At 45.0% G+C, this 10,718-nt stretch overlaps 1 pseudogene; it reads right to left on the bottom strand.

Annotated features, from left to right (window-relative positions):
- Positions 1-3,175: 3,175 nt before the first annotated feature.
- On the bottom strand, positions 3,176-6,755 carry LOC102818204 (annotated as a pseudogene).
- Between the last annotated feature and the right edge of the window lie 3,963 nt (positions 6,756-10,718).

Genomic DNA, 10,718 nt, shown 5'->3' with positions numbered 1-10,718 from the left:
TCCTGTAGGATAAGTACCAAACTGCTAACAGCAAGGTTGGCAGTTCAAATCCACCAGCTGCTCCTCAGAAAGTGACCCAATGGGTCACTGTGAGTTAGCGTAGTGGCTACAAATCAGGATGCTAATCTCATGGTCAGCAGCTCAAAATTACCAATTGTTTGGCGGGAGAAAGATGAGGTTTTCTGCTCCTGTAAAGATTTACAGCCTCGGAAGCCCTGTACAGGGTCGCTATGAGTTGGAACCGACTCCACAGCGCATAATAGCAACAACACGAGTGGGAATGGGAGTCCTGGTGTGGCGCTGTGGGCTAATGCATCAGACTGCAAAGTCTTTTTAACTTCAAGGTCAGTGGTTCAAGCTCACCAGCTGTTCCTTGGAAACCCTATACAGGGTCGCTATGGGTTGGAACTGACTCAATGACACTTAACAACATCAACATGAGTGGGAACCATGAATGAGGAACTCGTCAACACTTAACACCAGCAACATGATGTTATAGATGCCAAGTGAAGTAGATATTTAAAAGAAACGGGAGGTCAACTGTCAAATGATGATGAGGGTCTAGTAAAATCTATATTGAATGATTAGACAAAGAGGCCATTCTTACCTTGACAAAGAAGTCTCTCTGGGATTGGTGAGGTGGTGGTGGTGGGTGTGTCTGTAGGAGAGGGGACTGTGGTATCGAGTGTTGTGTGCCCTCAAGTTGATTCTGACTTATAGCAACTTTAGATGACAGAGTAGCACTGCATCATAGGACTTCCTAGTAGCATAGTGGTTACGAATCGGGCTGTGAACCTCACAGTCAGCAGTTCAAAACTACCAGCTGTTCCATGGGAGAAAGATGAGGCTTTCTGCTCCCGTGAAGATTTACAGCCTTGGAAACCCTATACAGGGTGACTGTGAGTCGGAACCAACTCTACGGCACATAACAACAACATAGGGTTTCTGAAACTATAATCCTTTACAGGAGCAAGCAGCCTCATTTTTCTCATACAGAGCCTCTGGTGGGTTTGAACAACCAACCTAATGGTAGTAACCCAGGACTTCTAGAAATAATTATGTAGACCACTATTTGAAAAATATCACTGCAGGGGAAGGAGAGAGAGAGGATAAGGGAGGCTGGGATGGGGAAGGCATTTCTGTTTTAATAGAAGAGATATTGCAGTATGTTTAAATGTTGATAGGATGCTGCTTCCAGACACCTATTCCACAGAAGTACTCCCACATGAGATTTCAAATGTATCTAGACAGATCTTCACTGTTGGTAGTGGCAAAAGCCTGGAAGCATTCTAAATGCCCAACAGTTGTTGTTGTTAAGTGCCATTGAGTTGTTTCCGACTCATAGTGATCCTGTGCAGAGTTTCTGAGGCTGTAAATCTTACGGGAGCAGAAATCCTCATCTTTCTCCCACGGAACAGCTGGTAGTAGTTTTGAACTGCTGACCTTGTGGTTCACAGCCTGATTCGTAACCACTATGCTACCAGATCTCTAACAGTAGCAGCTGGTAAACTCATGGCTGGTACATCAGTACAACAGGACTCTGTGTAACTACTCAATAATGAGGTAGCTATGCTGATACGAAGAACAGAAAACAAAGTCAAACCCTCTGCCACTGAGTTGATTCTGACTCATAAAGAAAAAAATATTTGCAAAAGTGTGTTTAACATGTTCCCTGTATCTATATGCCAACACCCTCTGTCAGTGTGTGCTACTATGTAGGTGGTGTGGGTGGTGTGTGGTGGTGATGTGCTGCAGAGTTGGTTCTGACTCCTAGTTACTCTGTGTAGGGTTTCTGAGGCTGTGAATCTTTACAGGGGCAGAAAGCCTCATCTTTCTCCTTCAGAACCACTGATAGATTCAAACTACTGATCTTATATTAGCAGCCCAACTCATAACCCACTAGTATTTCAAATGCCATCAGGGTCACCCATGGTGGACAGGTTTCAGTGGAGTTTCTAGACTAAGACAGACTAGGAAGAAAGGACTGGCAATCTTCAAAAAAATTAGCCAGTGAAAACCTTCCGGATCACAAGAGAACAGTGTTCAACTCACTTGCTTTGCATACATCATCAGGAGGTATCAGTCGCTGAAGGAGAATGCCATGTTTGGGGAAGCAAAGCGTCACTGATGATGAGGGATGCTCTCGGGGAGATGGGCTGGCACAATGCCCTCAAACATGCTGGTGATTGTGAGGAAAGGGCAGGACGGGGAACTGCTGTGCAGACAGGCCCGGGAGCGGAAGCTGCCTTCATGGCAGCTGTCTCTCTATCAGCATTTACTCTTTGTGTATGTGTGTGAACAATTTATGCAAACACTTACATGGGTTTGTTAAAAACTTTAGTAGATACAGGGTCGCTATGGGTCAGAAACAACTCCATAGCACTTCACATCAACAGAAGGTTGCCATGAGTCAAAGCCAACTCAGTGACAACTCTCCACAATAGCATTGCCAGCTGAAGTCTCTCTGGAAAAAGGAGGTATAGTAAAGTGCCAAGAAGATGTTAAAGCCACACTAGCACCCAACTGAGGCTTTCTTCTGGAAACAATCTGGACTGAAAGAGAAATAGACGGAGGCCACATGTCAACAGTTCTCCAACTGAGCCATCCCAGGTTGTTCATGGTTGGCTTTGCCATGTGGCCTTGTTGAGAATGACTGAGTCATCGCTAAACCCATTCCCAATGCCTCATCTGGGGGATCCAGTGAGTCTTTCTCCTCCGATTCCTTCTGTTCCCAGGGGCCAGGAGTGCCGATGAGTTCACCACAAGATGGAAGAAGACGTTGTATGAGGCCTGGCTGGAAGATTCTCTTATATGTTTATGGACTCCTGGCCTTGAGAACCCAAGATCACTCATCCTCACCATCCTACTGCAGAGCCAGATTGAAAAACCAAAGAGGGAGGAAGGAAAGTCTGTGTTTTGGGTCACCAAGACATAACTTTGCATTAATATCTCTTAACAATTCATGAATAAACCATGTTTTGTGATTTTTTGAAGCTCTAAAAAAAAAAAAAAACTTTTGTAGAGTGAGATTTGGGAATTCTACTAAGAAGGGAGAGAGTCTTACTTTCACTAAATGCTATTTGCACAAGTTTTATTTTCAGCATGTGAATGAATGTATTGGTTTCTTTTTTGAGATTTAAAATTTTTTATTGCAGTTCGAATCAGCATGTCTGATTCATTTCAGCTCCTTCACTGCCTAACCTGGGGGTAGGGTCTGCTTCAGCTTCTCAGCCTTCTCCTTGTCGGTGATGACCGAGGTGTAGAGGTATCTGCTGCACCGAATCTTAAACTTCACGTTGGCCTTGTTTTTCTTGATCTTGACAGATTTGGCATCCTTTCGCTTGGCTGTGAGCAGGAAGTCCTTGATTTCCTCAATTTTGCGAGGTACGGTGGTGGAGAGCTGTATTGGGTTTTCAAATTGTAAAGTAAGTTGAAAATTAATACAAAAGGGATGATCATATCCACTAGAATGGTTCAAGTTAAGAAGACCGACAACAGCAAATGCTGATGAGAATGTGGATCAACCAAGAGTTGTCTTATATGTGGGTGGGAGTGCACAATGGTACAACCACTTTGGAAACAGTTTCACACTTTATTATATTATTTATATTATAATTAAACACATACTTACCAAGGTGGTGGTGGTGTTTGCGTGCAGTTAAGTCAGTTGCAACTCAACAAGGCCTTTTATAGGGTCTCCAAAGCTGTAAATCTTTAAGGGAGCAAAAACTCTCGTCTTTCTCCTTTGGAGCGGATGGTGGAATTGAACTGCTGACTTTCAGGTTGGCAACTCAACACAACCCACAACAACACCAGGCTCCTTATTAACCAGCAATTCCATTCTTAGAAATTTAACCAAAGAGAAATGAAAAACATGTCCACACAAAAACATGTGCATGAAATTTATGGCTGCTTAGTTCGGAGTCTTGGTGTGGTGTTGTTGGTTAATGTTGTTGTGGTTATGCACTATGGAGTCGGTTCCGACCCATAGTGACCCTGTATATGATTTCCGAGGCTGTAAATCTTTACGGGAGCAGAAAGCCTCATCTTTCTCCAGTGGAACAGCTGGTAGTTTCGAACTGCTGACCATGAGATTAGCAGCCCGATTTGTAATCACTACATTACCAGAGCTCCTTATTTGTTGGTTAATGTGCTGGACTGCAAAGTCAGTCCACTTGAACCTGGAGGCCTGCGGTTCAAGGTCACCAGCTGCTCCTTGGAAACCCTATACAGGGTGGCTATGGTTTGGAACCCAACTCAATGGCACTAACAACAACAACAACCATTCATAGTAGGAGTCCTGGTGTGGCATTGTGAGTTAATGCGCTGGACTGCAAAGTCGGTTTGAACAGCAAAGTTGGCGGTTCAAGCTTACCAGCCGCTCCTCGGAAACCCTATACAGGATCGCTGTGGGTCAGAACCAACTCCACAGCCCTTACCAACAATTCATAATAGGCAGTCCTGGTGAGGCACTGTGGGTTAATATGCTGGGCTGCAAGGTGGGTTTGAATTGTAAGGTTGGCTGTCCAAGCTCACCAGCTGTTCCTTGGAAACCCTACACAGGGTCGCTGTGAGTGGGAATTGACTCAACGGCATTTAACAACAACAATTATAACGACAATTCATAGTAACCCCAAACTGGAGACAACATGATGGTTCATGCTACAAAAAACTACCATACTTATACAATGGAGTGCTACTCAACCATGAGAAAAGGAACAAACTACTCATAGTAACAACATGGATAATCCCACAAACATTACCTTATCTTACCAGATGCTGTTGAGTGTACTCTGACTTTTGGTGACCCCATATATGTCCATATATATGTCCTGGTACAGCGCTGTGGGTTAATGCGCCAGATTGCAAAGCCATTTGAACTGCAAGCTCAGCGGTTCAAGCTCACCAGCTGCTCCTCGGAAACCCTATACAGGGTCACTATGGGTCGGAGCCGACTTGACGGCACTTAACAACAACATATATGTCCAAGAAGAACTGTGTTCCATAGGACTTTCAATGATGGGATTTATTTTTAAATAATATTTTATTGTGTTTTCAGTGAAAGTTTATACAGAAAATTAGGTTCCTGTTTAGCAATTACTACACAAATTCAAGGAGCTCTGGTAGCATAGTGGTTACAAGTTGGGCTGCTAACCTCAAGGTTAGCAGTTCGAAACTACCAGCTGTTCCACGGGAGAAAAATAAGGCTTTCTGCCCCCATAAAGATTTACAGCCTCAGAAACCCTGTACAGGGTCGCTATGAGTCAGAACCGACTCCACGGCACACCACTACCACCACACAAATTGTTCAGACATTGTCTACATTTTTCACAATGTGTCAACATTTTTATTCATTCCATTCCGGATATTTTGTCATCAAATTTACCTGCCCTCTTACCATTTTATCTTTGCTTTGAGTAATTGTTGACCCTTTGGTCTGGTAAGGATGACTTTTCAAAGGTGCACTGTATTCACAAGTGATATTGTTGATTTTATGAGCCAATGTGTTATATAGCTAACTGGTGACTTCAGGGGTAGTTTTGGCTCAAGTTTAAAGAGTATCTTAGGGTGATAGCCTCAGGGAGTCTTCTAGTATCAATTGATCCAATAAGTGTTGATTATTTAGGAATTTAAGTTCTGTTCCATACTTTCCTCCCATTCTGTCAGGACCTATCTACTGTGATCCTGATAGAACCATCGTTAGTGGCAGCCAGGCATCATCTAGTTCTTCTTTCACGATAGATGAGGCTGTGTTTTGTGCAGACTATTTGTCCTATATGGAGTCTTTGGTCTCCTTGTTTCTCTTTGGCTCTGAGGTAGTAGAGTACAACGGTTGCATCTTAGCCACACACACGCAGGCTTGTAAGACCACAGACACTATTCACCAAACAAGGATGCAGAACATAAACTTTGTGATCTATGTTACGTCAATGACTGATTTTTTTCCCCCCACAAAGTAAATCACTAGGTCTTTCTTCCAAGGGGATCTTCAGTTACCAGTGAAGTGTGTTAACTCTTTGTACCTCCCAGGGCCTCCTCACAAACATTATGCTAAGCAAATGAAGGGGAGAGTCAATATATGCAAGATAAATGGGAGATTGTGGGTTGTAATTCCCAGTTCTTCATGTCCCAGCTGTGAGACTCATGACGAGCAAGTTTTCTCTGTGCCTCTGTTTCCTCATCTATTAGATTGGAATGACTCTCCTAAACTCAGAAGGTTTCATTTAAAAATTGGCAGTACCTGAGCAGAACCTCCCAGCATCCCAGAGGCACTTTGTAAATGAAGTTCTCTACCCTTTTCTCCTCCTCCCAGGCTTCCCTATTCCTCCCACATCATGCCACACCCATTGTTTGGAGCCATAAAACCCAACCCAGCTTGGACTCTCACCTGCCATCCTCTGTTGCCCAGTCCCTTTCCTTAGTGGTAGGGGGCTGGTGTCCCCCCACATCTGGTTCCAGATACCCCCAACCCTAATGTGCAGGACTAGGGCCCTAGTGGACCTCCAGTCTGGGTAGGTCGGTGTTGTCATGGTGACAGCGACAGTCCCCAGCCACAGGTTCCCTAAGTGACTGGTTACTCTTTAACATATCCACCCACCTTGGGCGATTAGAAGAATCAATAAGATAACCTGGTGGTGGCAGCTGGTTGTGCTCACTACCTTCTTGGCCTGGCTCCCGGTGGCCCCGCTGCCGCTGCTGTGCGTGAGGCCGGGTCCTCCATGCCCCCGGGTCTCCGGCTGGGTGGGCTTGGCCATGGTCAGTGTGAACGCGCCCCTTGGGGCACCGGTGGACGGTCCCTATGGTGAGTGGGGACAGCTGCTAGGGCTGGAGGGAGGATTGGACAGGCCGGGTCCGTGGCCAGGTTTGAAAGGCAAGGCTGGGATCTTCCATGTGTTTGCGTTAGGCCCAAAGACCCTCCAAGGACTCTTGTACAATAGCAGCAAGTCCAGGGGAGGCATGTGACTTGCTTCACTAAGCCCTGAAACAGGGGGATGGCCATTTTGTGCCTGGAGAAGTGCTGGGAGGGGTGGAAGGAGACCCTGGCAGTTCCAGGAAAGGGGCTTGTCTCCTTCAGTAGCCCGCCTCGGGGCCAGGGTGTCCCTGGGCCGCATCCCAGGAGCCCTTCCAAATTCCACAGAGGGTGGAGAACTGGAAGCAGCATTCACTCTGGGGTCAAACTGAGTTCCAAAGTCTTAGATCCCTTAGGATTTCTAGGGGAAAGTCAGCTTGATCCCTTCCATGCTCTCAATTACCACTCCCCCAAACCAAACCAAACCCACTGCCATCAAGTCAAGTTTGACGCCTAGCAACCCCACAGGACAGAGGAGAATGCCCTCGGGGGTTTCCAAGGCTGTCCTGTAGAGTGGCTGGTGGGTTTGAACCACCAATTTTTAAATTAACAGGCAAGTGTTTTAACCACTGCCCCACAATGCCCCTTTCAAGGGCCATTAACTCATCGCCATGAAGTCCATTCGGACTCATAGTGACCCTGAAGGATAGAGAAGAGCCACTCCATAGGGCTCCCAAGGTTGTAATTCTTTATTTATGGAAGCAGACCACCTCATCTTTCTCCTGCGGAACAACTAGTGCATCCAAACCTCCAACCTTTCAGTTAGCAGCCCAGTGATTAACCCACTGTATCATCAGGGCACTTTTTTGAGGGTCATCCTTGTTGTTTTTCCTCAAGTTGGTTCCGACTCATAGTGAGACTGTACTGTATAGAGTTTCTGAGAGCGGCTGGTGGGTTTGAGCTGCCGACAGTGTGGTTAGCAGTCCGGTGCTTAATTAATCAGAGGAAGAAGTATAAAGCAACACACAGCATGGGGTGTTGGAAAATGACATCAGTGTAGGTGTGAAACTAATGTACAAGGTTAAGAAAAGTATATGTAACTGGTGTTGAAAATCTCTAGCTCCAGAGTCTGGGGTGACCCCCAAGTTGAAAGTAATGCCAAAGCCCGAGGAAAACAAACCATGGGGCATCTTTAGGGTGAAAGCTATGCAGATCTGTGCGCAGAGAGGGAAAATTGTCCAAGATTGTGACAAAGAGGGAGCTAAGAACGGTGCATCTAGCATAGTACATTGCTGATAGCAAACCGGATATGGATATGTGTATACACACGTTTATGTTTGCATACAAAAGTAATCGAAGGGCACAAAGACAATGGTAACAGTTTGTTTCTGAACAGAGTGATTCAGGAGAAGTTTTATTTGTTTGCTTGTTTGTTGTTTCACCTTTTGCATTTTTTTTTTGGATTTAAAAAAATTATGTTCTTTCATAACCTGATTAGAAGCACACACACACACACATACACACGGAACATAGCCTCAGCGATCCAGTAGCTCTCAGTGCTGGTTCTGTGACTTGGGGGAAATAACTCCACATTTATGTGCCTGTTTTCTTCTCTGGGAAGTAGAGATCATGCTAGAACCCATCTTTGGGTCTTGCAGAAGCTACAAGAGAGCAAGCGTGTAAAGAATTTGACACTGTGGGGACTTAATAAATAGTAATTCATGTTTTCATCATTACCTGAGCACAGACAGTCCGTGAGAGAAAAAGTCTGATCTCCTGATGCTAGCCCAGGGATCTTCCTCAAATTGGCCCTCCACCAAGCAGGAGAATGTGGTGCAGTGGAAAATAGCAGTGGTAGGAGACAAAATAGCCTGGGGACCCTTCTCATACATTTGCTATGTGGTCTTGGTCAAGTCACTTCTCCTCTTTGAATCAGTTTCCTTATATGTAAAATGGAGATTCCAATTTGGACCTATCTCACAGAAGGTAGAATGATTCGAGAAGATAAGAGTAGTACAGTAGTAGTTCCTAACCTACAAGGAACCTCGCTTACAACCATCCTTTCGTTGTTGTACATCTTATGTTGCAGTTTTGCAACACGTCTTTGGCTGATGGCACCATGTTCAAATGTTCACTCGCAGATGGCCAATGCTGTGATTTGCCGATGAAAACACTGCTGTGTAGTATGCTATGGCTGGTGTCAGTGTGAGCAGTTATAATGGGTGGAAAGTTGGGCAATGTTCAATCTTAACGACATACTTCAATTGAACTGTGTATGTAGCCGACAACCATTATGACTCCGACTTCATTGTTACCACACTCACACTGACAAATAAAGATCAGATTTATGATGATACTGATAATAAAAGGCAGTAACATGAAAACTAAAAAAAAAAAAAAAACAAAACAGAGAAGGACTTGACTTCTGACAGAACTGGCCTATGGGTGAAGTAGTTGGAATGGAACTCTGATGTAGGTTGGGGACTGCCAACATAGCAAAACGACTAGGTGCATAGTAGGTGTTTGTTGTTGTTAAGTGCTGTCAAGTCGATATAGGGTTTCCAAAGAGCGGCTGGTAGGTTTGAACCACCAACTTTGTGGTTGGCAATTCAATGCTTATCCTACAGTGGCATGCCAAGACTCCAGTAGATGCTTAGTTCATGGTAAAGACCCAGTGTGAGGCTTGGTTGAATCTGTGAGTGGAGAAGACTCATTGTTCATCAAAGGAGTCAGACGGTCAGCTTCTGGGGGCCAGGGTAGAGGGGACAGAAGGCACCATAGGGTCCCCTTGAAAGGGAAGCAATAAATAATAATATAACCAGCAGTACCTCACTACTCCAATCTCTGTCCACCTTGTAGGAGGTCCTCTCTTCCCTTCATCCAAGTTCCTACACAGTGCTCATCACAAGATGAGAAAACAGCATAACATTGTTGAAATGGTTGGATGTAGGGATGGATGGATGTCTACATCTATTATCTTGTTTTGTTCTCACACAAGTTGTCTGAGATAGACAATATTATTTCCAAGGCTCAGGATAGTGTAAAATAATAATAATAATAAAAGCTGACTCCAGACCCCTGACATAGTCCACTTGTAGATGGCCTTCTTGACTGGGCTGCTGGCCAGGTTTGCAGCACGGATCAGCTGTGTGTGTGAGAGGGAGACACCCTGCTTTTTAGAGAAAATAAATCTGGGTTAAAATCCGGATCCACTACGTTTTTAGATGTTCGTCCTTACAAGTCATTACCCTTTCTAAGCCTCAGATGTGTCATCTGTAAAAGAGAGATCATAATAGCCACATCCTTGTGTTCCAGTGCGCTTTATCCTACAGCGTAAGCACTGGACCATAAGGTCGACAGGTCTCACTCACCAGCCGCTCCTCGGAAACCCTATACAGGGTCACTATGACTCAGAATCAACTCGATGGCACTTAGCAACCACAACAACAACAAGATTTCATTAAGGAACCCTGGTGGCACAGAGCTTAAGTGCTTGGCTGCCAACTGAAAGGGTGGTGATTGGAATCCGCCAGCCACTCTGTGGGAAAAAGATGTAGCAGTCTGCTTCCTTGAAGATTGTTGTTGTTCTTAAGTGCTGTCAAGTTAGTTACAACCCATAGTGACCCTATATAGGGTTTCCGAGGAGCAGCTGGTGAGCTTGAACCGCCAACCTTGAAGTTCAACGGGCTTTGCAGTCTGGAGCAGTAACTCACAGCGCCACACCAGGACTCCTTAAAGATTACAGTCTTGGAAACCTTATGGGGCAGTTCTACTCTGTCTGTAGGATTGTAATGAGCCAGAATAGATTGGATGGCAATGGATTCAGATTTCAGTGACAGAGGTTAAATGTTGGTGAGGTGCTAAGGAACCTGTAGCTCATAGCAGAGGCTCCATTAGAGGTGTAGAGGTCATGGCTGTTATTCTTATG

This window comes from Chrysochloris asiatica, unplaced genomic scaffold (genome assembly GCF_000296735.1).
Source record: "Chrysochloris asiatica unplaced genomic scaffold, ChrAsi1.0 scaffold00023, whole genome shotgun sequence".
Classification (NCBI taxonomy): Eukaryota; Metazoa; Chordata; class Mammalia; order Afrosoricida; family Chrysochloridae; genus Chrysochloris; species Chrysochloris asiatica.
The sequence above is the reverse complement of the archived record's forward strand: the minus strand, read 5'-3'. Positions and strand labels throughout refer to the sequence as shown.